Source organism: Staurois parvus, unplaced genomic scaffold (genome assembly GCF_062004578.1).
Source record: "Staurois parvus isolate SC_StPar_1 unplaced genomic scaffold, SC_StPar_1.0 ptg000274l, whole genome shotgun sequence".
In the NCBI taxonomy this organism is placed as follows: domain Eukaryota; kingdom Metazoa; phylum Chordata; class Amphibia; order Anura; family Ranidae; genus Staurois; species Staurois parvus.
This window is the reverse complement of record NW_028318070.1, coordinates 162,524-189,629: the sequence shown is the minus strand read 5'-3', so window position 1 is coordinate 189,629 and position 27,106 is coordinate 162,524.

Here is a 27,106-nt window from a genome sequence, read left to right as displayed (position 1 = left end):
TTGGATGGTAAGCTTTGCACCCACATTGTCATTCTACATCTCAATCCAGACATAGCTTTTTTCAGGCACCAGCAAGTACCATCTACATGTTTAGGCCCCACAATAATGTCTTGCACAGTTGTAATATTTTCCTGTAGTAAAAGACTCCAGAAAGAGAGATATAATTTCCCCAAATTGTTAGTAAAACCTCATTTAGAATACGCAGTTCAGTTTGGGGCAACAATTCACAAAAAGGATATCGGGGAACTGGAGAAAATGCAGAGAAGGGCAACCAAACTGATAAGAGGAAAGATTAGAAGAATTGAATTCTATGAGCAAAGATTAGAGGAACTGAATTCTACCAGGAAAGATTAGCTGAATTGAATCTATGAAGAAAGATTAGCTGAACTGAATTCTATGAGAAAAGATTAGCTGAACTGAATTCTATGAGGAAAGATTAGCTGAACTGAATTCTATGAAGAAAGATTAGCTGAACTGAATATGAGGAAAGATTAGCTGAACTGAATTCTATGAAGAAAGATTAGCTGAACAGAATTCTATGAGGAAAGATTAACTGAACTGAATTCTTTATAGTCCATATAGTGAACAAGATGTAGTTATTCACTTTCAGGTCCATAAAGAGGACAAGGGTGTACTCTTTACATCTGGAGGAAAGGAGGCTTAACCTTCACCTATGGAAAGGCTTCTTCACAGGACCTGTGAAAATGTAAAATAAACTTCCCCAATAACTAGTTCTGGCCAGCTCAATTAATTATTTAAAAAAAAAAAAAGGAGCTGGATGCATTCCTAAATGCACAAAATATAACTGGATATTAACCTCTTGGTGTCGGCCACATGCAAATGTTCGGCCTCCTGGCGTCTGGGCCTCGACGCCGAACAGCCGCACACTTGCGTGCAATTAAAAAAAAAACATATGTGCTCTATGGACATTGTACAATGTCCATAGTCTCTGGCCATCTCCTTCATCATATCCATAGTCAATGACCATGTCTGCAGTCTCTGATCATTTTCTGTAGTATTACATTCAGTACATATTACGTGTGGCCCTTTAGTGATGTCAGGGGCCTCTCCTGAGTTGTCTTGGTACAGTGTGCCTGTGTATGAAGATGTCAAGTGCCAGAAGGCCCACCTATTTTTTCAGTGAAGTTTATAAACTGCACTGGTTAAATAACAGGCCGCCTATTCGCAGTTTAAAAAAAATACTCTGGTAAAAAAAAAAATAAAAAAGGGGTTAAAGGGATCAAATGCAGGGAAATTAGCATGTTCTCATAAATGTCATGACATACAGTTGCAAGAAAAAGTATGTGAACCGCTTGGGATTACGTGGAGTTTTGCATGAATTGGGCATAAAATGTGCTCTGAACGTCATCTAAGTCACAACAATAGAAGAACACAGTCTGCTGAACATAATACTACACAAACATTAGATGTTGCCATGGTTTAATTGCACATAACATGTAAACATTCACAGTGCAGGGAGGAAAAAGTATGTGAACCTTTGGACCTAACAACTGGTTGACCCTCCTTTGGCAGCAATAACCTCAACCAAACGTTTCCTGTAGTTGCAGATCAGACCTGCACAACGATCTGGAGTCATTTTGGATCACTCCTCTTCACAAAACTGTTTCAGTGTAGCAATATTATTGGGATGTCTGGTGTGAATCGCTCTCCTAAGGTCATGCCACAGCATTTTAATCGGGTTGAGGTCAGGACTCTGACTGGGCCACTCCAGAAGGCGTATTCTGTGCTGTTGCAGCCATTGTTTTGTTGAATTACTTGTATGCTTTGGGTCATTGCTCTGTTGCATCACCCATCCTCTGCGGAGCTTCAGTTGGCGGACAGATGGTCGTACGTTTTCCTGCAAAATGTCTTGATAAACTCTGGAATTCATTTTCCCATCAATGACAACAATCCCTCCGAGGCAGCAAAGCAGCCCCAAACCATGATGCTCCCTCCGCCATGTTTTACAGTGGGGATGAGGATTTGATGTTGGTGTGCTGGGCCTTTTTTTCTCCACACATAGTGTTGTGTGTTCTTCCCAAACAACTCAATCTTGGTTTCATCTGTCCACAGTATATTTTGCCAGTAGTGCTGTGGAACATCCAGCTGCTCTTTTGCAAACTTCAAACGTGCTGCAATCTTCTTTTTGGACAGCAATGGCTTCCTCCGTGGTGTGCTCCCATGTACTCCGTTCTTGTTTAATGTTTTCCTTATTGTAGATGTGTCAACAAAAATGTTAGCATATGCCAGAGATTTCTGTAGGTCTTTAGCTGACACTCTGGGATTCTTATTTACCTCATGCAGCATTCTGCGCTGTGCTCTTGCAGTCATTTTTACAGGACGACCACGTCTAGGGAGAGTAGCAACAGTGCTAAACTTTCTCCATTTGTAGACAGTCTGTCTTACCGTGGACACATGAACATCAAGGCTTTTGGAGATACTTTTGTAACCCTTTCCAGCTTCATGCAAGTCAACAATTCTTGATCGTAGGTCTTCTGAGAGCTCTTTTCTGCGAGGCATGGTTCACATCAGACAGTGCTTCTTGAAACCAGTAAACCCAAAACAGGTGTGTGTTTTTTTAAGGGCAGGACAGCTGTCAGCAACACATCCAATATCATCACACTGATTGGAGTCAAGGTTGGCTCACTCCTGGCTCCAATTAGCTCTGGGAGAAGTCATTAAGCTAGGACCTCACATGCTTTTTCCTCCCTGCACTGTGAATGTTTACATGTTATGTGCAATTAAACCATGGCAACATCTAATGTTTGTGTAGTATTATGTTCAGCAGACTGTGTTCTTCTATTGTTGTGGCTTAGATGACGTTCAGAGCACATTTTATGCCCAATTCATGCAAAACTCCACGTAATCCCAAGGGGTTCACATACTTTTTTCTTGCAACTGTATTTTAAAACAAACTGCAAGCGAGCTTCAAGTGCTGAAGCTTAATAAAGGCGCTAGCAGCTAGTTTGATGGAATGGTCAGTGCTCCCATGGAGATATGTGTGTAACATCTCCAAATTGAACTATGCTAACTATACCCACCTCCCCTCCAGGGATGCGGTATCCAGAAGCTACCTGCCAGCCACTGACATCTTTGGTTGGTCTTTTTCTAGGTTTTGATTAACTGGGCTGAGACAACGTCAGCCCTGCGCATGCATGGGAGTTCATTGTTCTCAGAAGATGCCGGTTTGATGCAGTGCGATGAGGCAGGTATGAATACTGTAACTGAAAACAAAGAAACACAGCGCCTCTAAGTGAGTACTGTGAAGGTATTTAATAGAAAGATGACAGACTCAATCGTTCTCCTCTCTGGATCAGACACACAACATCCGGCTACAGACGTCTCACCCTCTTCAGGATTGATCAATATTCAGATCTATACCATAGTTTGTGAACTCTATAACTTTCCTACAAACTATAAAATACATTGTAATTTGGGTTATTTTCACCAAAGACATGGAGCAGAATACATCTCGGCCTAATTAATAGGCTTTTGTGAAAGTCATAACCTTTGATACTGAACCTCGTGACACAGAAAATTGGCGACTTCAGTCACAGAGGCACCAGCTAAGCGGCACCAACAATTTGCCCAATCTCAGTCCCTTGGCGGTGGGGGGAGGGGGGCAGAAGGGGTACCTGCCCTGGGTGCCACGTTGAGGGGGGTGTGCTGGAGATTGGTTCCGCTCCTCATTGACTGAGTGACTTTAGGCTCACTCTTGCTAGAAGGAGGATTTGTCTTTCTCCTCCCTCCAGGCTGCAGAGGGCAGCAGAGAGCCGGGATGCTGGCAGCCCTTCTATCCCTCTGCTGAGGGGAAGGGGACATGAATGGCGGACTGAAGAAAACCATGTGAGTCAGATATTATCCCGTATATACAGCTGAGAAAAGTGAGGCCAGCCTGGGCCGTATTGTATGTTTATCACCCTATAAATGTCCCTGGGGGAGGGGGGAACTGTCATGGCTGCTTAGCAACTGACTTCACACTGCTGATAGGTCTGGACCGGGCCTACGGTATTTCTGAGCACACATGTATTGTATGCCGTCCACACCGAGTACATGTATGATGGGATTGTACGCCGTCTGCACCGAGTACATGTATGATGGGATTGTACGCCGTCCGCACCGAGTACATGTATGGAGGGATTGTACGCCGTCCACACCGAGTACATGTATGGTGGGATTGTACGCCGTCCACACCGAGTACATGTATGGTGGGATTGTACGCCGTCCACACCGAGTACATGTATGGAGGGATTGTACGCCGTCCACACCGAGTACATGTATGGAGGGATTGTACGCCGTCCGCACCGAGTACATGTATGGTGGGATTGTACGCCGTCCGCACCGAGTACATGTATGGAGGGACTGTACGCCGTCCACACCGAGTACATGTATGGAGGGATTGTACGCCATCCGCACCAAGTACATGTATGGAGGGACTGTACGCCAACCACACCGAGTACATGTATGGAGGGATTGTACGCCGTCCGCACCGAGTACATGTATGGTGGGATTGTACGCCGTCCGCACAGAGTACATGTATGGTGGGATTGTACGATGTCCGCACCGAGTACATGTATGGTGGGATTGTACGCCATCTGCACCGAGTACACGTATGGTGGGATTGTACGCCGTCCGCACAGAGTACATGTATGGTGGGATTGTACCCCATCCGCACCGAGTACATGTATGGTGGGATTGTACGCCGTCCGCACCGAGTACATGTATGGAGGGATTGTACGCCGTCCGCACCGAGTACATGTATGGAGGGATTGTACGCCGTCCGCACCGAGTACATGTATGGTGGGATTGTACGCCGTCCGCACCGAGTACATGTATGATGGGATTGTACAAGGCCGGGCTTCAATCAGAATGTCCTAGGCCACCTTTTTAAAGACCCGGCCTTTCCTGGCACTCTTTGTTTACATCTAAAAATCCGTCATTTCTTGCTAGAAAATTACCGAGAACCCCCAAATATTATGAATTTTTTTTAGCAGAAGCCCTGGAGAATAAAATGGAGGTCATTGCAATGTTTTATGTCACACGGTTTTTGCGCAGCAGTTTTTCAAATGCATTTTTATTGGAAGAAAACACTTTAATAAAAAAGAAAGTAAAAAAAAAAACAAACCACAATATATACCCCCTTTACCAGTTTGGAGTTACAAAGGAGGTCTGTTGTTAGAATTACCGTATTTTTCGCTCCATAAGACGCACCTAGGTTTTAGAGGCAGAAAACAGGAAAAAAAATATTCGGAACCAATGGACTGCAGACACAGGAGATGACCAGAGACTGCGGACATAGTACAGGAGATGACCAGAGACTGCGGACATAGTACAGGAGATGACCAGAGACTGCGGACACAGTACAGGAGATGACCAGAGACTGCGGACATAGTACAGGAGATGACCAGAGACTGCGGACACAGTTCAGGGGATGACCAGAGACTGCTGACATAGTACAGGAGATGACCAGAGACTGCGGACACAGTACAGGAGAGGACCAGAGACTGCGGACATAGCACAGGAGATGACCAGAGACTGCGGACAGTACAGGGATGACCAGAGACTGCGGACAGTACAGGGATGACCAGAGACTGCGGACACAGTACAGGAGATGACCAGAGACTGCGGACACAGTACAGGAGATGACCAGAGACTGCGGACACAGTACAGGAGATGACCAGAGACTGCGGACACAGTACAGGAGATGACCAGAGACTGCGGACATAATACAGGAGATGACCAGAGACTGCGGACACAGTACAGGAGATGACCAGAGACTGCGGACATAGTACAGGAGATGACCAGAGACTGCGGACAGTACAGGAGATGACCAGAGACTGCGGACAGTACAGGAGATGACCAGAGACTGCGGACATAGTACAGGAGATGACCAGAGACTGCGGACACAGTACAGGAGATGACCAGAGACTGCGGACAGTACAGGAGATGACCAGAGACTGCGGACAGTACAGGAGATGACCAGAGACTGTGGACAGTACAGGAAATGACTGCTGACCTTTGGGGAGGGGGGGGAGCGGGTAGCTGAATTTGACAGGTACCCGCTCTTACTTCCGCGGAGTTGTTCTTCAGTTAGTGTCCGCTCTGCAGCGGGACCTTACCTGTTCCTCTATCCAGCCACCTGCTGTCTTCCCGGCTTCTGTAGTGTGGGCGCTCTGCTTGAGAGCCGGGTGCCCAGTGCGCATGAGCGAGAAGCGCTGCGCTTTGTGATTGGTCCGGCGGCTTCTGGGATCTGTCATGTGTCCCAGGTGCCGCCTTACCATTCACAAAGAGCACCGCTTCTTGCACCAGGCACCCGGCTGTCAAGCCGATCGCCCACACTACAGAAGCCGGGAAGACAGCGCGCCGCTGGATAGAGGAACAGGTAAGGTCCCGCTGCAGAGCTGAGCGGCCGGCCTGTATTCTGACACGGAGGCGGTGGAAATACCGGACCAGCCACTCCATATTCGCTCCATAAGATGCACTGACATTTACCTCTTTTTTTGGGGAAAAAAGTGAGTCTTATGGAGCGAAAAATACGGTATTTCGCTCACTTTGATGTTCGCGGCGATACCTCACATGTGTGGTGCGATCACCCTTTACATATGTGGGCGTGACCTACATGTGTGTTCACCACTGCGCGCAAGCACAGGGGGACGGGGGCGCTATAATTTTTTTTTTTTATTATTTTATGTTGTTTTTTTTCTTTGTTTTTTTTACACTGTCCTTTTACATTTTTTTTAAATCAGTTTTTTTGCTACCGCAAGAAATGTAAACATCGCATGCGATAACAATACAGCATGACAGGTCCTCTTTTTGGAGAGATCTGGGATCTATAAGACTCCATATCTCTCATCTACTTTTTAAAAGCGAAACGCTGGAACAGGAAGTGACATCATGATGATGCTCTGATCTTCCTAGCCCATAGAGATGAGTGAAGGCCATCTTTCCTCCACTCATTGCTATGCCCTGCTGCGGCAAATCGGTTCCCAGAGCTACCAATCGTCATAAATTTAGGCCAAAATGTATTCTGTGACATGTCTTTGCTAAATAAAAATCCCAATACGTGTAAATTAATAGGTTTTCGTGAAAGTTATAGCGTTTACAAATGGCGGTATATATACTGGGATATTTTTTTTTATACTAGTAATGGCGGCAATCAGCGAGTTAGAGTGGGACTGTGGCGGGCATTCTGACCATAACTGACACTGACTAACTGCCACTGACATCTCCAGTGACACTAATACAGTGATCACGTATATACACATGATTTTGCGCAGCCCCACCTCCCTGTAGCAGTACTTCTGCTATAGGGTGGTCGGGAAGCGGTTAAAATGGTTTGTGTATTTTCATTGCTGCCTTTGAAGCCACATAACATACCCTGTCCCTGCTGTATAGTGTATTTATTTGGTACATGCCCCCCTTGGCAGCGCACAGCTTCTCAGGATTTTTTATATACAGTGGTAGCCTATTAGCTCTAAGAATGGCCAGAATTCAGCAACAAGATTCATTCCCTATAGACTCCGCCTCTAAGTTGGGGTTTCCCTCATTTTGAATGAGATCCACCCTGGAAGAACTAAACTCCGGCAAATTCGCCCGTCACTAAATCCGATGCTGCAGCTCCATCTGGTCCCATCGCATTCTGCATTGAATGGAAAGTATAAAGAGACCTGAGAAACAATGACCTGACTCCCTGGTTTATGATCAGCGGAAACCCCATGAAAAAGGGGTGTGGCCTTAATATATGGGACTGAGTGGATATCACAGCTATTTTTCACCTCGGGGTCAGTAGCAGATAGATGTCCTTATTAATCCAACCGTATTACAGATCATTTATTTAAAGTGTTACTAAAAACACAACAGTAAAATCAGTCGGTATATGCAGTCATGCATGCTTGTTCTACTCACTGTGGGACCTAAGGGGTTAATCCTCTGCATTATCTAAAGAGGCTGTTTGATCTTGTCTTCTTCGATCCTTCTTTTCTTCTACTGTCCCCAATCTATTTGCTGATAGAACAGAGCCTTTGGAGTCACTCTGTACATGCTCAGCTTAGTGTGTATGTGCTAGAGTGTTTTTTTTTTCTTGGGAGAGTGCATGTGAACAGCACAGGGCCAATCAGCGCTATCCAGAGGGTCAGGGGTCATGCAGCCTCATAGAGCAGTCATAGGAGAATGAAAACTCCTCCTACTAGCTTTAACCAGTGCTCTGCTGGACACTGATAGAAGTCACAAGGCTGCTGTATGCTGCTGATGCGTAAAGGTATTTAGCAGTTTATATTTACGAAAATAATTGCATTTCCGTGTTTTGTGTACTGTGGGAGACCAGATATGGTGAATGCAGGGCCCAGGGAGAGCGGATATAGTGAATGCAGGGTCCGGGAAGACCAGATATAGTGAATGCAGGGTTCGGGGAGAGCGGACATAGTGAATGCAGGGTTCGGGGAGACCAGATATAGTGAATGCAGGGCCCGGGGAGAGCGGACATAGTGAATGCAGGGTCTGGGGTGACTAGATATAGTGAATGCAGGGTCTGGGGTGACTAGATATAGTGAATGCAGGGTCCAGGGAGACCAGATATAGTGAATGCAGGGTCCAGGGAGGCCAGATATAGTGAATGTGGGGTCCAGGGAGGCCAGATTTAGTGAATGCGGGGTCTGGGGAAACCGGATATAGTGAATGCAGGGTCCGGGAAGACCGGATATAGTGAATGCAGGGTCCGGGGAGACCGGATATAGTGAATGCAGGGTCCGGGGAGACCGGATGTAGTGAATGCAGGGTCTGGGGTGACTAGATGTAGTGAATGCAGGGTCCGGGGAGAGCGGATATAGTGAATGCGGGGTCCGGGGAGAGCGGATATAGTGAATGCAGGGTCCGGGGAGACCAGATATAGTGAATGCAGGGTCCGGGGAGACCAGATATAGTGAATGCAGGGTCCAGGGAGAGCGGATATAGTGAATGCGGGGTCCGGGAGAGAAGATATAGTGAATGCGGGGTCCGGGGAGAGCGGATATAGTGAATGCGGGGTCCGGGAGAGAAGATATAGTGAATGCAGGGTCCGGGGAGAGCGGATATAGTGAATGCAGGGTCCGGGGAGAGCAGATATAGTGAATGCAGGGTTCGGGGAGAGCGGATATAGTGAATGCAGGGTCCGGGGTCTATATATGTACAGTATATAACCCATCAGGTGCTAAAGGGGTGTGACCACATGTTTAAACTAAAAATTCTGACAACTCTCTGCACGGTTCTTAAACCTCCTTTCTAGCAAACTTTGCACAAAAACAGGGATTTTTAGTTTACATACATTGCAATATATGTTTAAGCCGGCCAACTACGTCAAAGTAATCCCTCTCTGGCCAGTCCCTAATCTACGCTGCAAAGTACTTGCTTATAGCATACTTATTTATTTTTTACAGGTACTTATATAGGGCCGTCAATTATGCAGCGATTTTACATATAACTTTAAATACATGCGCTAATGTGACAAATCATATACAGTATGCCAAAATAGAATAAAATATGTTGCCGCTGTTCCTAAAGTGAAAAACACTTTAAATAATAATAAATCAATAATACAGCGCAAACAATGCTTCAATGTGAAATAGTGAAAAAGTCCCCAACAAACTGTCCTTCAAAGAGATTTTTCTGTTGCAGGTGAAACGCGAAAGACTAGAATATCGTGCAAAAGGTCATTTATTTCAGTGCAGCAACTTAAAAGGTGAGACTAATATATGAGATAGACTCATTACATGCAAAGCAAGATAGTTCAAGCCGTGATTTGTCATCATTGCGATGATTATGGCTTACAGCTCATGAAATACATTACTGAAATAAATGAACTTTTCCACGATATTCTAATTTTTTGAGTTTCGGACCCCTGCAAATCATGGAGGGGTCTGAAATTCACATTGTAGGTCCATTCCCACTCTGAGAGACAGAATTGAAAAACAAAATTCAGGAAATCACATTGTATGATTTTTAAAGAATTTATTTGTCTTGCACTGCTGAACATAAGTATTTGAACACCTGAGAAAATCAGTGTTATTATTTGGTACAGAAGCCTTTGTTTGCAATTACAGAGGTCAGACGTTTGCTGTAGTTCTTGACCAGGTTTGCACACACTGCAACAGTGATTTTGGCCCACTCCTCCACACAGATCTCCTCTAGATCTGTCAGGTTTTGGGGCTGGTCTCATCTGACCACATGACTTTCCCCCATGCCTCCTCTGGATCATCCAGATGGTCATTGGCAAACCTCAGACAGGCTTGGACATGTGATGACTTGAGCAGGGGAACCTTCCGTGCAATGCATGATTTGAAACCATGACGGCGTAGTGTTCTACCGACAGTGACCTTTGAAACTGTGGTCCCAGCTCTCTTCATGTCATTGACCAGCTCCTCCCTTGTAGTTCTGGGCTGATTCCTCACCTTTCTTATCATCAGTGATACCCCACGAGGTGAGACCCCAGTCCGAGGGAGACTGACAGTCATCTTTAGCCTTTTCCATTTTCTAACAATTGCTCCAACAGTTGATCTATTTTCACCAAGCTGGTTGGCAATTGCCCCGTAGCCCTTTCCAGCCTTGTGGAGGTCCACAATTTTGTCTCTGGTGTCTTTTGACAGCTCTTTGGTCTCGCCCATGGTAGTAGGCGTCTGACTGACTGTGGGGTAGACAGGTATCTTTAAAGAGCTCAGACAGGTGCTACTACGTTAGAATAATGAGTGGAGTAGAGGTGGACCTTTTAAAGGCACAGTAACAGGTATTTGAGACCCAGAATTCTTGCTGTTTCTTAGGTGTTCAAATACTTATGTTCAGCAGTGCAAGACAAATACATTCTTTAAAAAACATACAATGTGATTTCCTAAAATTTTTGTTTTAATTCTGTCTCTCAGAGTGGAAATGCACCTACAATGTGAATTTCAGACCCCTCCATGATTTCTAAGTGGGAGAACTTGCAAAATCGCAGGGTGTTCAAATACTTCTGTTCCTCACTGTATATCCAACAAGGGATATCCTTTATATCAAAGAGACATCCTCCATGTCCAGCAAAGAGACATCCTCTATATCCAGCAAGGGATATCACCCATATCCAGCAAGGGATATCACCCATATCCATCAAGGGATATCACCCATATCCATCAAGGGATATCACCCATATCCATCAAGGGATATCACCCATATCCATCAAGGGATATCACCCATATCCATCAAGGGATATCACCCATATCCATCAAGGGATATCACCCATATCCATCAAGGGATATCACCCATATCCATCAAGGGATATCACCCATATCCAGCAAAGGATATCACCCATATCCAGCAAAGGATATCACCCATATCCAGCAAAGGATATCACCCATATCCAGCAAGGGATATCACCCATATCCAGCAAGGGAAATCACCCATATCCAGCAAGGGAAATCACCCAAATCCAGCAAGGGAAATCACCCATAGCCAGCAAGGGAAATCACCCATAGCCAGCAAGGGAAATCACCCATAGCCAGCAAGGGCTATCACCCATAGCCAGCAAGGGATATCACCCATAGCCAGCAAGGGCTATCACCCATAGCCAGCAAGGGATATCACCCACAGCCATCAAGGGATATCACCCACAGCCATCAAGGGATATCACCGACATCCATCAAGGGATATCACCCACATCCATCAAGGGATATCACCCACATCCATCAAGGGATATCACCCACATCCATCAAGGGATATCACCCATATCCAGCAAAGGATATCACCCATATCCAGCAAAGGAAATCACCCATAGCCAGCAAGGGAAATCACCCATAGCCAGCAAGGGAAATCACCCATAGCCAGCAAGGGATATCACCCATAGCCAGCAAGGGATATCACCCATAGCCAGCAAGGGATATCACCCATAGCCAGCAAGGGATATCACCCATAGCCAGCAAGGGATATCACCCATAGCCAGCAAGGGATATCACCCATAGCCAGCAAGGGATATCACCCATATCCGGCAAAGAGACATCCTCCATAGCCAACAGGGGTTATCACCCATAGCCAGCAAGGGATATCACCCATAGCCAGCAAGGGATATCACCCATATCCATCAAGGGATATCACCCATATCCATCAAAGGATATCACCCATATCCAGCAAGGGATATCACCCATATCCAGCAAGGGATATCACCCATATCCAGCAAGGGAAATCACCCATATCCAGCAAGGGAAATCACCCATATCCAGCAAGGGAAATCACCCATATCCAGCAAGGGAAATCACCCATATCCAGCAAGGGAAATCACCCATATCCAGCAAGGGAAATCACCCATATCCAGCAAGGGATATCACCCATAGCCAGCAAGGGATATCACCCATAGCCAGCAAGGGATATCACCCATAGCCAGCAAGGGATATCACCCATATCCAGCAAGGGATATCACCCATAGCCAGCAAGGGATATCACCCATATCCGGCAAAGAGACATCCTCCATAGCCAGCAAGGGTTATCACCCATAGCCAGCAAGGGATATCACCCATAGCCAGCAAAGGATATCACCCATAGCCAGCAAGGGATATCACCCATAGCCAGCAAGGGATATCACCCATATCCAGCAAGGGATATCACCCATATCCATCAAGGGATATCACCCATATCCATCAAGGGATATCACCCATATCCAGCAAATGATATCACCCATATCCAGCAAAGGATATCACCCATATCCAGCAAGGGATATCACCCATATCCAGCAAGGGAAATCACCCATATCCAGCAAGGGAAATCACCCATAGCCAGCAAGGGATATCACCCATATCCAGCAAGGGATATCACCCATAGCCAGCATGGGATATCACCCATATCCATCAAGGGATATCACCCATATCCATCAAGGGATATCACCCATATCAATCAAGGGATATCACCCATATCCAGCAAAGGATATCACCCATATCCAGCAAAGGATATCACCCATATCCAGCAAGGGAAATCACCCATATCCAGCAAGGGAAATCACCCATATCCAGCAAGGGAAATCACCCATATCCAGCAAGGGAAATCACCCATAGCCAGCAAGGGCTATCACCCATAGCCAGCAAGGGCTATCACCCATAGCCAGCAAGGGCTATCACCCATAGCCAGCAAGGGCTATCACCCATATCCATCAAGGGATATCACCCATATCCATCAAGGGATATCACCCATATCCAGCAAGGGAAATCACCCATATCCAGCAAGGGAAATCACCCATATCCAGCAAGGGAAATCACCCATAGCCAGCAAGGGATATCACCCATAGCCAGCAAGGGATATCACCCATAGCCAGCAAAGGATATCACCCATAGCCAGCAAGGGATATCACCCATAGCCAGCAAGGGATATCACCCATAGCCAGCAAGGGATATCACCCATAGCCAGCAAGGGATATCACCCATATCCATCAAGGGATATCACCCATATCCATCAAGGGATATCACCCATATCCATCAAGGGATATCACCCATATCCAGCAAAGGATATCACCCATATCCAGCAAAGGATATCACCCATATCCAGCAAAGGATATCACCCATATCCAGCAAAGGATATCACCCATATCCAGCAATGGAAATCACCCATATCCAGCAATGGAAATCACCCATATCCAGCAAGGGATATCACCCATATCCAGCAAGGGAAATCACCCATATCCAGCAAGGGAAATCACCCATATCCAGCAAGGGAAATCACCCATAGCCAGCAAGGGCTATCACCCATAGCCAGCAAGGGCTATCACCCATATCCATCAAGGGCTATCACCCATATCCATCAAGGGCTATCACCCATATCCAGCAAGGGAAATCACCCATATCCAGCAAGGGAAATCACCCATAGCCAGCAAGGGATATCACCCATAGCCAGCAAGGGATATCACCCATAGCCAGCAAGGGATATCACCCATAGCCAGCAAGGGATATCACCCATAGCCAGCAAGGGATATCACCCATAGCCAGCAAGGGATATCACCCATATCCATCAAGGGATATCACCCATATCCATCAAGGGATATCACCCATATCCAGCAAAGGATATCACCCATATCCAGCAAAGGATATCACCCATATCCAGCAAAGGATATCACCCATATCCAGCAAAGGATATCACCCATATCCAGCAATGGAAATCACCCATATCCAGCAATGGAAATCACCCATATCCAGCAATGGAAATCACCCATATCCAGCAAGGGAAATCACCCATATCCAGCAAGGGAAATCACCCATATCCAGCAAGGGAAATCACCCATATCCAGCAAGGGAAATCACCCATATCCAGCAAGGGAAATCACCCATATCCAGCAAGGGAAATCACCCATAGCCAGCAAGGGCTATCACGCATAGCCAGCAAGGGCTATCACGCATAGCCAGCAAGGGATATCCCCCATAGCCAGCAAGGGATATCACCCATATCCATCAAGGGATATCACCCATATCCATCAAGGGATATCACCCATATCCATCAAGGGATATCACCCATATCCATCAAGGGATATCACCCATATCCATCAAGGGATATCACCCATATCCATCAAGGGATATCACCCATATCCAGCAAAGGATATCACCCATATCCAGCAATGGATATCACCCATATCCAGCAAAGGATATCACCCATAGCCAGCAAGGGAAATCACCCATAGCCAGCAAGGGAAATCACCCATAGCCAGCAAGGGAAATCACCCATAGCCAGCAAGGGAAATCACCCATAGCCAGCAAGGGATATCACCCATAGCCAGCAAGGGATATCACCCATAGCCAGCAAGGGATATCACCCATAGCCAGCAAGGGATATCACCCATATCCATCAAGGGATATCACCCATATCCATCAAGGAATATCACCCATATCCAGCAAAGGATATCACCCATATCCAGCAAAGGATATCACCCATATCAAGCAACGGATATCACCCATATCCAGCAAGGGAAATCACCCATATCCAGCAAGGGAAATCACCCATATCCAGCAAGGGAAATCACCCATATCCAGCAAGGGAAATCACCCATATCCAGCAAGGGAAATCACCCATAGCCAGCAAGGGCTATCACGCATAGCCAGCAAGGGATATCCCCAATAGCCAGCAAGGGATATCACCCATATCCATCAAGGGATATCACCCATATCCATCAAGGGATATCACCCATATCCATCAAGGGATATCACCCATATCCAGCAAAGGATATCACCCATATCCAGCAAAGGATATCACCCATATCCAGCAAAGGATATCACCCATATCCAGCAAGGGAAATCACCCATAGCCAGCAAGGGAAATCACCCATAGCCAGCAAGGGAAATCACCCATAGCCAGCAAGGGAAATCACCCATAGCCAGCAAGGGATATCACCCATAGCCAGCAAGGGATATCACCCATAGCCAGCAAGGGATATCACCCATAGCCAGCAAGGGATATCACCCATAGCCAGCAAGGGATATCACCCATAGCCAGCAAGGGATATCACCCATAGCCAGCAAGGGATATCACCCATAGCCAGCAAGGGATATCACCCATAGCCAGCAAGGGATATCACCCATAGCCAGCAAGGGATATCACCCATAGCCAGCAAGGGTTATCACCCATAGCCAGCAAGGGATATCACCCATATCCGGCAAAGAGACATCCTCCATAGCCAGCAAGGGACATCCTCCATAGCCAGCAAGGGACATCACCCATAGCCAGCAAGGGACATCACCCATAGCCAGCAAGGGATATCACCCATAGCCAGCAAGGGATATCACCCATAGCCAGCAAGGGATATCACCCATAGCCAGCAAGGGATATCACCCATAGCCAGCAAGGTATATCACCCATAGCCAGCAAGGGATATCACCCATAGCCAGCAAAGAGACATCCTCCATAGCCAGCAAGGGTTATCACCCATAGCCAGCAAGGGATATCACCCATATCCGGCAAAGAGACATCCTCCATAGCCAGCAAGGGACATCCTCCATAGCCAGCAAGGGATATCACCCATAGCCAGCAAGGGATATCACCCATAGCCAGCAAGGGATATCACCCATAGCCAGCAAGGGATATCACCCATAGCCAGCAAGGGATATCACCCATATCCGGCAAAGAGACATCCTCCATAGCCAGCAAGGGTTATCACCCATAGCCAGTAAGGGATATCACCCATAGCCAGCAAGGGATATCACCCATAGCCAGCAAGGGATATCACCCATAGCCAGCAAGGGATATCACCCATAGCCAGCAAGGGATATCACCCATAGCCAGCAAGGGATATCACCCATATCTGGCAAAGAGACATCCTCCATAGCCAGCAAGGGTTATCACCCATAGCCAGCAAGGGATATCACCCATAGCCAGCAAGGGCTATCACCCATAGCCAGCAAGGGAAATCACCCATAGCCAGCAAGGGAAATCACCCATAGCCAGCAAGGGAAATCACCCATAGCCAGCAAGGGATATCACCCATAGCCAGCAAGGGATATCACCCATAGCCAGCAAGGGATATCACCCATAGCCAGCAAGGGATATCACCCATAGCCAGCAAGGGATATCACCCATAGCCAGCAAGGGAAATTACCCATAGCCAGCAAGGGATATCACCCATAGCCAGCAAGGGATATCACCCATAGCCAGCAAGGGATATCACCCATAGCCAGCAAGGGATATCACCCATAGCCAGCAAGGGATATCACCCATAGCCAGCAAGGGATATCACCCATAGCCAGCAAGGGATATCACCCATAACCAGCAAGGGATATCACCCATAGCCAGCAAGGGATATCACCCATATCCAGCAAGGGATATCACCCATATCCAGCAAGGGATATCACCCATATCCAGCAAAGAGACATACTCAATATCCAGCAAGTGATATCACCCATATCCAGCAAGGGATATCACCCATATCCAGCAAAGAGACTTCCTCCATATCCAGCAAGTGATATCCCCTATATCCAGCAAGGGATATCACCCATATCCAGCAAGGGATATCACCCATATCCAGCAACAGACTAACAGACTAAAATATCTAATCTTTAGCTCCTGCTTTCTGATTGTTTCTTCCGCTTCCCATTGTTTATCTTTTGTTTTCTATCGTGAGATCTTCTCTGTGCCGCAGCCACTGTTCTTTCATTTTCTTTTCCTTTCTTTTTGCTTCCTCCTCTTTCAATCTTTCCATCATTCTCCAATCACTTTCTTCAATTCTCTTCTGTTCTTCTCTCTTCTTCTCTGCTTGTCTCCTTGTAGCCTCCTTTTTCCTGCGATCTTCTTCCAGACGCTTCTCCTCCTCTTCTTTTTTCTTTTCCCATCTTTTCCCCTCTCCAGCTCTGAGTCTGTCCATCATTTTCTGTACCTCTTCTTCCCTTTTCTTCCGGTTTTTTCTCATCTCCTCTGCTCTTTTGCATATATCCTCCTCTCTTTTGCGATCTCGATCCAGCCGCTTCTTCTCTTCTTCTTTCCTGTTTTCCCATCTCTGGGCCTGCCCAGCTCTGAATTTGTCCATCATTTTCTGTTCCTCTTCTTCCTTTTTCTTCTGTTCTTCTTTCCTTTCCTCTGCTTTTCTCCTTTTAACCTCCTCTCCCTTGCGAACTTGGTCCTGCTGCTCCTCCCCTTCTCTTTTTTTGTATTCCCATCTTATCGCCTGCTTTTCTCTGAGTCTGACCATTGTTTTCTGCTCCCTTTCTTCCCTTTCCTTCCGTTCTTCTCTCTTCTCCTCTCCTTTTCTCCATTTATCCTCCTCTATCTTGCGATCCTCTTCCAGCAGGTGATCCTCTTCTTTTTTTGTGTTTTCCCATCTTCTGGCCTCCCTATCTATGAATCTGCCCAGCCTTCTCTGATCCTCTCCTTCCTTTTTCTTCTCTGCTTTTCTCTTCTCCTCTGCTTCTTTCCATTCAGCGTCTTCCCTCCTGTAACCTTCCTCCAGCCACTTCTCCTCATCTCTTTGCCTCTGCCTCTCCACTTCCATCTCTCTGGTTTTTGCCTCCATATATCTTAAACTTTCCTCCCTTCTCTTCTCCTCTTCTCTTTCCTTTCTCTTCTGTACTTCTCTTGTCTTCCTCAAATTAGCTAACTCCTGCGTGAAATATTCTTCCTGCTGCTTCTCCTCTTCTCTTTTTCTTTTTTCCCATTTTACCACCCCTTCATCTCTGAGTTCTTCCATCTTCCTCAGTACCTCTTCCTCCCTACGGTTCTGTTCTTCTTTCCTCTCCGTTGCTTTTCTCCAATGAGCTTCCTCCCTCTTGCGATTTTCTTCCATCTGCTTCTTCTCTTCTGTTTTTTTGCGTTCCCATTTTCTTGCCTCGTCATCTCTGAGTTTTTCCATCATTCTCTGTTCCTCTTTTTCCTTTCTCTTCTGATCTCGTCGCTTCATCTCTGCTGTTAACCACTTAGCTTCCTCCCTCCTTCGAACTTCTTCCTGCTGCTGCCTCTCTTCTATTATTTTGTTTTCCCATTTTCTCTTCTCATCCTCTCGGAGTTTGTCCATCTTTTTCTGTTCCTCCTGTTTCTTTCTCCTCTGTTCTGCTTGTCTCTTTTCCTCTGTTTTTTTCCAATTCTCTTCCTCCCTCTTGCGAAATTCTTCCAGCTGCTTCTCCTCTTCTCTTCTTTTGTTTTGCCACTTTCTCGCTTCCTCCTCTCTGATTTTATCCATCATTCTCCGTTCCTCCTCCTCCTTTCTCTTCTGTTCTTCTCTCTTTAGCTCTGCTTTTCTCCAATTAGCTTCCTCCTTCCTGCGAATTTCATCCATCCGCTGCATGTCTTCTATTTTTTTGTTTTCCCATTTTCTCTCCTCCTCCTCTCGGAGTTTTTCCATCTTTTTCTGTTCCTCCTCTTTCTTTCTCCTCTGTTCTGCTTTTCTCTTTTCCTCTGTTTTTTTCCATTTCGCTTCCTCCCTCTTGCAAAATTCTTCCTCTTCTCTTTGTTTGTTTTGCCACTTTCTCTCCTCCTCCTCTCTGATTATATCCACCATTCTCTGTTCCTCCTCCTCCTTTCTCTTCTGTTCTTCTCTCTTTAGCACTGCTGTTATCCAATTCGCTCCCTCCCTCCTGCGAATGTCATCCATCCGCTGCGTGTCTCGTGCTTTTTTGTTTTCACATTTTCTCTCCACCTCCTCTCTTTTTTCCTTCCTTCTCTGTTCCTCCGCCTCTCTTTTTTCCTTCCTTCTCTGTTCCTCCGCCTCTCTTTTTTCCCTCCTTCTCTGTTCCTCCTCCTCCTTTCTCTTCTTCTCCATCATCTTCTGCTCTAATTCCATCTTTTCCGCCTTCCTTTTCCTGCGATCTTCTTCATACCACCTCTTCCTCCCTTTCCTCAGTTCTTCCCACATAATATCTTCCTGAACTCGGAAGCAAGATGTTGTGCGCTTCACCTATAAATGAAAACAAAGCGATTAGTGGACGTTCAGATTTACATTACATTGGCAGTAATTTGGATTTTGTTTTGTATGGTTGATTATATAATTGTGACGTTTCTGTAGAATATTTTCATCTGCATCACATAAAGTGTATGTAAACCCATATTCCATGTCTCACTATGTCTGGCATCGCCCCTCACTGTATACAGTGTATGTAGAGCCAAAGCCTTTTGTTCTAGTCTATAGATAGTATAGGGAAGGGTTACAACCCCTATGAAGTTATTTTTTTTTCTGTGTCCAGGAGATTTCCCATCACTTCTTGTCCTAGAGATGCAACAGGAAATGTGAGGAAATCTCTCTAATGTGAATGTAATTCCCTTCTTAGTTGTCACAGGAGTGGGTGTCTCTATTGGAAGATTTTCCTTCACCAATTGCCCAGAATGTTTGGATTAGCACTCCTCAGCGGCAACACAGATCACAAGAAGAAATCAACACAGCATCTAACTTCTCACCACTCTATCCAAAAATAAAAGACGCCTTTACATATACTTTTAAAGGACAGTTTACCCATGAACAAAAATGCAATATATTGCATATGGACAGTCCTTACATGTTATGGCTGCATTAGTTTTCATTTTTCAGCCTAAGACGATTTTTAGCAAATACAGAAAATATCTGCTGATCTTGCCGAAAAATGCTGGAAATAGACAGCATTACCAAGGTTATCCTTCTTCTGAAAACTGTTAATTTCCCCCCATGTAATTTATAGAAGAACAAAGGCAGGCGTGTTTGTAGTCCCACCTGCGTGGCAGCCATGACTTCTTGTATAGATACAGTGGAGGAGTCAGGGCTGCTGCTAGAAACCACAGGGACCCATACAGAAAACCTGACAGGGACCCCCAAATAAACTCTGTTTACTAGGCTTCAGTTAGGAATGAACACAGTGAGTGATCAACGCCGAGCACTCATTGTGTTTATTCAGGAAAGAAATGGGCTGGTAAATGTGGCATTCATCGGACCCTTCCCCTGCTCTCCGTCCTGAAAGTTCCTATTAGGATCCTATTGCGTGCTTATAGCTGCTGGTGGTAAGGAGAGGAGAGAAGCTGGCAGCATTGTGGGGGTACACAGGGGGGCCTGGGCAGCAAAGGGAAATGTATGGTGCACAAGGAGAGTGATGGCTATGGCAAGGGGACAGTTACTGGAACTGATCCCCTGTATGGCTCTCCCTGCAGTGGCTGAAAGTTGTCGGGAGGGAAAAGAGAAGAATCCAGCTTTCAGCTGCTGCAGAGAGTCATACAGGGGATCGATTCAAGTAGCTTCCCCCCCCCCCACTGTGCCAATCACACTCCATGTCTACATCCAATTCACCCTACTGCTTGGGTCCCCCTGCTGGCCTGGGCCCCATACAGGAGGACCGGTGGTACCCCCATATCCACAGCCCTGGGAGAGGTGAACATAGCCACCCAGGGACAGGAAATGTGTTCTTCACAGGATATGTAGGTGAAAATTTAGTGAAAAAGTCTGAAAATGAAAACGAATGCAGCCATGTGTCCAAATTAGGTAGATAATGTCATGAGCCCCCCCCCCCCCATCCCTTTGTGTATGTGCAGTTGTGGGTGGGTGTCATAAGAATAGTGAAAAAAAATACTTACGAATTGGGTCATTTTTGCACTTCTCAGAATTTGTGTGAAAAATCACAACCGCTTAGCAACCGTCAATTAACGGTTACCAAATATGAAGTAGCCGACAATAAACCTGTAAAGAAAGAAAGACAAGATTAATAATACATTCATGTAACTAGACATCACACAAAGTCAGTGCCCATAACTACCACTAATAGCAATCATACGACTGAACAAGAGCCGAGAGGGAGGGGGCAGGGTATGCATCACCAATAACCACCAATGATTGTGGGATCGATTTTAAAAAAAAAGAGAGGTGAATATGCAAACCCAAACTTTCCCTCTTTTTTCCATTATCTAATAAAAAATTAAAACCCCGGAGGTCATTGAAGTATAACTAAAGACAAAACTTTTTTTTTTTTGTTTTGGACATAATGGAGATGGATTAGTCCCCCTGGCAGGTTCTTATTGCTGTCTGTGTCCCCGTCAGGGAGATTCACCCTTCACTTCCTTAGCACAGGCTTTTCTAATTGGTGCAAATAATGAGAAATGGTCATATTGTAATAAATGACATTGTACACAGGCTTTTCTGCATAGACCGGGGCTGAGTATATTCTATAGGGCGTTGCCCAGCTTTGGTCTTCATGGAACTGCTGCAGGTTGTTTAAACTGAACAGTCAGTTGGGATCTAAAAATAGTTCAAATCACATACTTGCTTGCCCCTCCCCTTTCTCCATAGCATCACACACACACACACTGCAGTCTGCGCAGAGCAGAGCAGAACACAACTTACCTCTTTACTCCCCCAGCTACAACTGATTCTCTGCCTGCTCAGTTCTTAAATCACCGTCCCTCCGCTGTGATGTCATCAACAGTGGGCGGAGCCTGATCATGTGACATGCCAAGCCTTATATGGGCAAAGGAACAAACAAGTCCAGACATGTCTTCTGCGCAGTGCAATGAGGATATTAATGCAATGCTATAATTATTGTTCTTGGTGTCATTAATGAATGTAATGATTTAAATAAATATAAATGTATGTAATTTGTGTAATTGAATATTGTAATGTAATAATTTCAATGCAATGATATAATGTAATCCGTGTTCATGTAATTATTTAAATATAATTAATGTAATTAATTACATGAAAATCATTTTTAATTTCTGCATAGACCGGGGCTGAGCATATTCTATAGGGCTTTGCCCAGCTTTGGTCTTCATGGAACTGCTGCAGGTTGTTTAAACTGAACCGTCAGTTGGGATCTAACAGTAATTCAAATCCTACACCTGCTTGCCCCGCCCCTTTCTCCATATCAACGCACACACACATAATTGATGTGATTGATTATTGTAATGTAATGATTAAATGAAATGATAGAATTTAATGAATGTAATTGTTTAAATAATATAATAATGTCATGATATAAGTTGGGGAAAAGAGTTTTGCTAATTACAGAGACTGTACATGACATTTGCTTTAATTCCCCCAAAATGTCACCAGCTGAGCTAAACTAAAATATCAGTTAGGATTTAAAACTATCACAGCCAGCATGTCCCTGTATATACATCATTATTATCTATCTGTCCATCTATATATCTATTATATTTAATATCAATAAACTCCATGAACAATAACAAATAATGACAGAAGATCTGGTTGGAGTTTGATTTCCATCAGATCAGATTATTAGGAGAATATAGGAAACCTCAGGATATGTCAGAGTTATATAAATAAGTAGAACAGAACAAAAAACACAACTTACCTCTTCACTCCCCCAGCTACAACTGATTCTCTGTCTGCTCAGCTCTTAAATCACCTTCCCTCCGCTGTGATGTCATCAACCTGGTCATGTGACATGCCAAGCTGGTCATGTGACCAAGCACCATACCATATATGGTCAAAGGCACAAACAAATGCCCAGCCATGTCTCCTGTGCAGTGCAATGGGGATATTAATGTCATGATATCGGTGTCATTAATGAATGCAATTGTTTAAATAATATTAATGTAATTGATGTAACTGATTAATGTAATGTAATGATTTAATTAAATGATATTAATTTAATGAATGCAATTGTTTAATATAATAACGTCATGATATAAGTTGGGGAAAAGCGTGTTACTAATTACAGAGACTGTACATGACATTTGCTTTAATTCCCCCAAAATGTCATCAGCTGAGCTAAACTAAAATTTCAGTTAGGATTTAAAACTATCACAGCCAGCATGTCCCTGTATATACATCATTATTATCTATCTGTCCATCTATATATCTATCTATTATATTTAACCCCTCGCCCTCCAGAGGATTTACCCTCCTTAATGACCACGCCTCTTTTTGCTACTCGGCGCTGCACTAATTTAACTGATAATTGCGCGGTCATGCAATGCTGCACCCAAACGAAATTTACATCCTTTTTTCACACAAATAGAGCTTTCTTTTGCTGGTATTTGATCACCTCTGCGCTTTTTATTTTTTGCTCTATAAAAAAAAAAAAAAAATTTTGCAGAAAAACGATATTTTTTACTTTTGGCTATAAAAAATATATATTAAACGCAAACTTATAAATTTAGGCCAAAATTTATTCTGCTACATGGTTTTGGTAAAAAAATCCCAATAAGTGTAAATTGATTGCTTTGTGTGAACGTTATAGCGTCTACAAACTGTGCTACAGATACTGCAATTTACTCCATTGTTTTGCTATACAGCGCTGCGCTAGTTTAACTGACAATTGCGCAGTTATGCAATACGGTACATAAATAAAATGTATGTCCTTTTCTTCCCACAAATGGAGCTTTCTTTCAGTGGTATTTGATCACCTGTGTGCTTTTTATTTTCGGCGCTATAAACTAAAAAAAATTTTAAGAAAAAAAATATTTTTGTAAAAAACGATATTTTCTGATTTCGGTCATAAAAAATATCCAAAAAACTAAAATTTCATCATAAATTTAGGCCAAATTGTATTCTGCTACATGTTTTTGGTTATAAAAATCTCAATAAGTGTAAATTGATTGCTTTGTGTGAATGTTATAGCGTCTACAAACTGTGCTACAGATACTGCAATTTACACAGCTTTTACTTTCTGACTGCCCATCACATTTCTTGAGGTGCTAAAATACCAGGACAGTACAAACACCTCCAAATGACCCCTTTTTGGAAAGTAGACACCCTAAGCTATCTGCTGAGAGGCATATTGAGTCCATGGAAGATTTGTTTTTCCACAAGCTACTGGAAAACAAATTTTTTTTTTTTTTACATAAAGTTGTCATTTAAATGATTTATTTCTAAATATATTGGGAGCCTAGCCACATACAGGAGCCTGAAATCCAATGACCACTTTGAAAGCCTGAAGGTGCGTAACTTCCTCATTTCACTTCCTCACTACCTATCACAGTTTTGGAGGCCCTGAAATGTCAGGATTGCACCAACCCTCCCCACCCCACCCCTAAATTACCCCTTTTTGGAAAGTAGACACCCCAAGGAATTTAAAAAGAGGCATGGTGAGTATTTTGCAGATCTCATTTTTTCTCACAAGGTTTTAAAATATGAAAAAAGAAAAGAAAAAATATATTTTTGTTTTTTTTCTTAATTTTCTAAAAACTTGTGGCAACAAACGAGATCTGCAAAATATTCACCATGCTTCTTATCAAATTCCTTGGGGTATCTACTTTCCAAAACGTGGTCATTTGGTGGGGGGGTTTGGTGCTATGATGGAAATTTCAGGACCTTCGAAACTGTGATAGGTAGTCAGGAAGTGTAATGAGGAAATAAAGCCTTTTAAAAGCCTGAAAGTGCTTATTGGATTTTGGGGTCCTGTACTTGGCTAGACTGCCAAAACGTCTCTCACATGTGGTACCCCCATACTCGGGAGACATAGCAGAATGTATTTTGGGGAGCAATTCCACATATACCAATGGCATGTGTGAGCAATAAATCATTTAATTGACAATTTTGTGTAAAAAAAAAAAAAAATTATCTTTGTCATTTTCCAAAAACTTGTGGTAAAAAAATGAATTCTTCTATTCGTTCAACATGCCTCTCAGCAAATAGTTTGGTGTATCTACTTTCCAAAAAGGGGTCATTTTGGGGGGTGGGGGATTTTATGCCCAGCATTAGAAGTTTGTGCCACACATCACTCACTCTTCAAACCACCTGAAGATCAATTCTTTTCTGACACTTTTTGTTCACATGAAAAAAATCAGTATTTTTTTGCTAGAAAATTAATTGAAACCCCCAAACATTATATATTTTTTTAAAGCAGACACCCTAATGAATAAATTATTCACACAGCGATTTTTCAAAAGCAAATTAAAAACAAAAATTTTTTACTTTTAATGTACAAAAACACAATACAGTATGTAGCACTGCCCCTTGGGACAAGCTGGAATATATTATGGGTCCTGCGCTCAATAGATCCAACCCTAAGCAAACCCAATCCCTCTGGCACAACTGGTAATGAATAGCAAATACCCCGCCAAGAAGTTTGCTGACACAGGGTTAAATGAAACAAGAACAATTTTATGGAGAATGAAATGCAGTGTAGAGGGGTGGGGTTCCCCTTTCAACTTCAAAACTTACTTTTCTTCTTTTATGCAATGCAGTAAATTTGGTCTGCCACTAGAGGGCTTCACAGCCAAGAGTCTCCGGATGGCAGAACCGCACTTTAAGCAGAATACAACTGATATCAAACAAATAAACTTACTTATACTCTATCAATGAAATGTATTACCCACACCGGTGTATGATTCTGCTTCTGAGGGGCGTTAGCCAAAAATCACCTCAGAGTCAGAACAGAATGCAATAAAGAGGTACCTCTAATAAGGCTACTAAGCCAGATTCCCCCACTTCAGTCCTTGTAACGGTGGAGCTCTAGTTGGTGCACGTTTAGTCCTTACAATGAAGTAAATAGCAGCTGAAGGCTTCTTTGGAGTTTCAGCTGGTGTGGGTTACATCAGATTTCACTAGGTTTCTGAGCTGAGAGGGTCCAACCTCAGTGTCTAAAGGCAACACAAAGCACCCCAAGACCAGAGGCAGTCGCAGGATGCAATCTCCCAGCATGTGTCAGTCCCCGGGCAGACAGTCTCAATTACACTGGTGGTGAGGGGCAAAGCAGGCAGAGGGATCTGTGGCTTGCACAGGGCCCCGGATGGGTGAGATCCCAGCAGTGGGGTGCGGATGTCCCAGTCTATATGCAAAGTGTAAATGGTGTGTCTTACTCTCTCCAGTGGGACAGCTCACCAGACTCTGAACACACAGCAGGGTCCCTCTATCCGCGCTGAGTGCTGTAGTGCCTCCTCCTCTGCTTGGACGGGCTCCACATGTCCCTGTCTTTTCTCCAGCCTCGTGTCTCCCTGTTCTCCCCCTTCACTTCCTGCTTCCTCCCCCCCCAGCGTTCTTTGCTGTGTAGTGGATGAGTCATGAACTTGGCAGAATGCCCAGGTTTTACAAATAGGGGAGAGAGAGGAAGGACTGACTGCTGAACGTGTGATAAATCCTCTTGTACAAGGAGCCTGCTACAAGTATATTGGCCAATTATTTGGTAAAATATAAAAGATGATGGTATGCCCAGTAAACAGATTCCAAACATGACATTATTTAAAACTGCACATGCCCCGTGCAATGGCGACAAACTGCATACATTCACTAGGGGAGGGTAGTGTGTTCTTCACAGGAACACACTGATCTGGAAAGCTGAACTCTGCTATCTGGTAGAGTGTGCTGGAAACTGACAGGGAGGAGAGCTGCAGTGTAAACACTGCATCCGTCCTCTCTGTCAGTAATTGCCGGTAATCGCTGGGCTCCAGCGAGTAATCACCGACAGGGACTCGGTGATTGACACCTGTGGCCGCGATCGGCAGCGTGGGTAGGGCAGTCACACGCCTCCTACCCGATATGCAAAATCACGTATATATACATGATTTTGTGCAGCGGTGTCGCCCTTCCGCAGTGAATGTACTCTGGCTGGTCATCAACCAGTTAAAATCAATAAACTCCATGAACAATAAGAAATAATGACAGAATATCTGGTTGGAGTTTGATTTCCATCAGATCAGATTATTGGGAGAATATAGGAAATCTCAGGAGTATATGTCAGCTATATAAATGTGCAGAGCAGAGCAAAACACGACTTACCTATTCACTCTCCCAGCTACAACT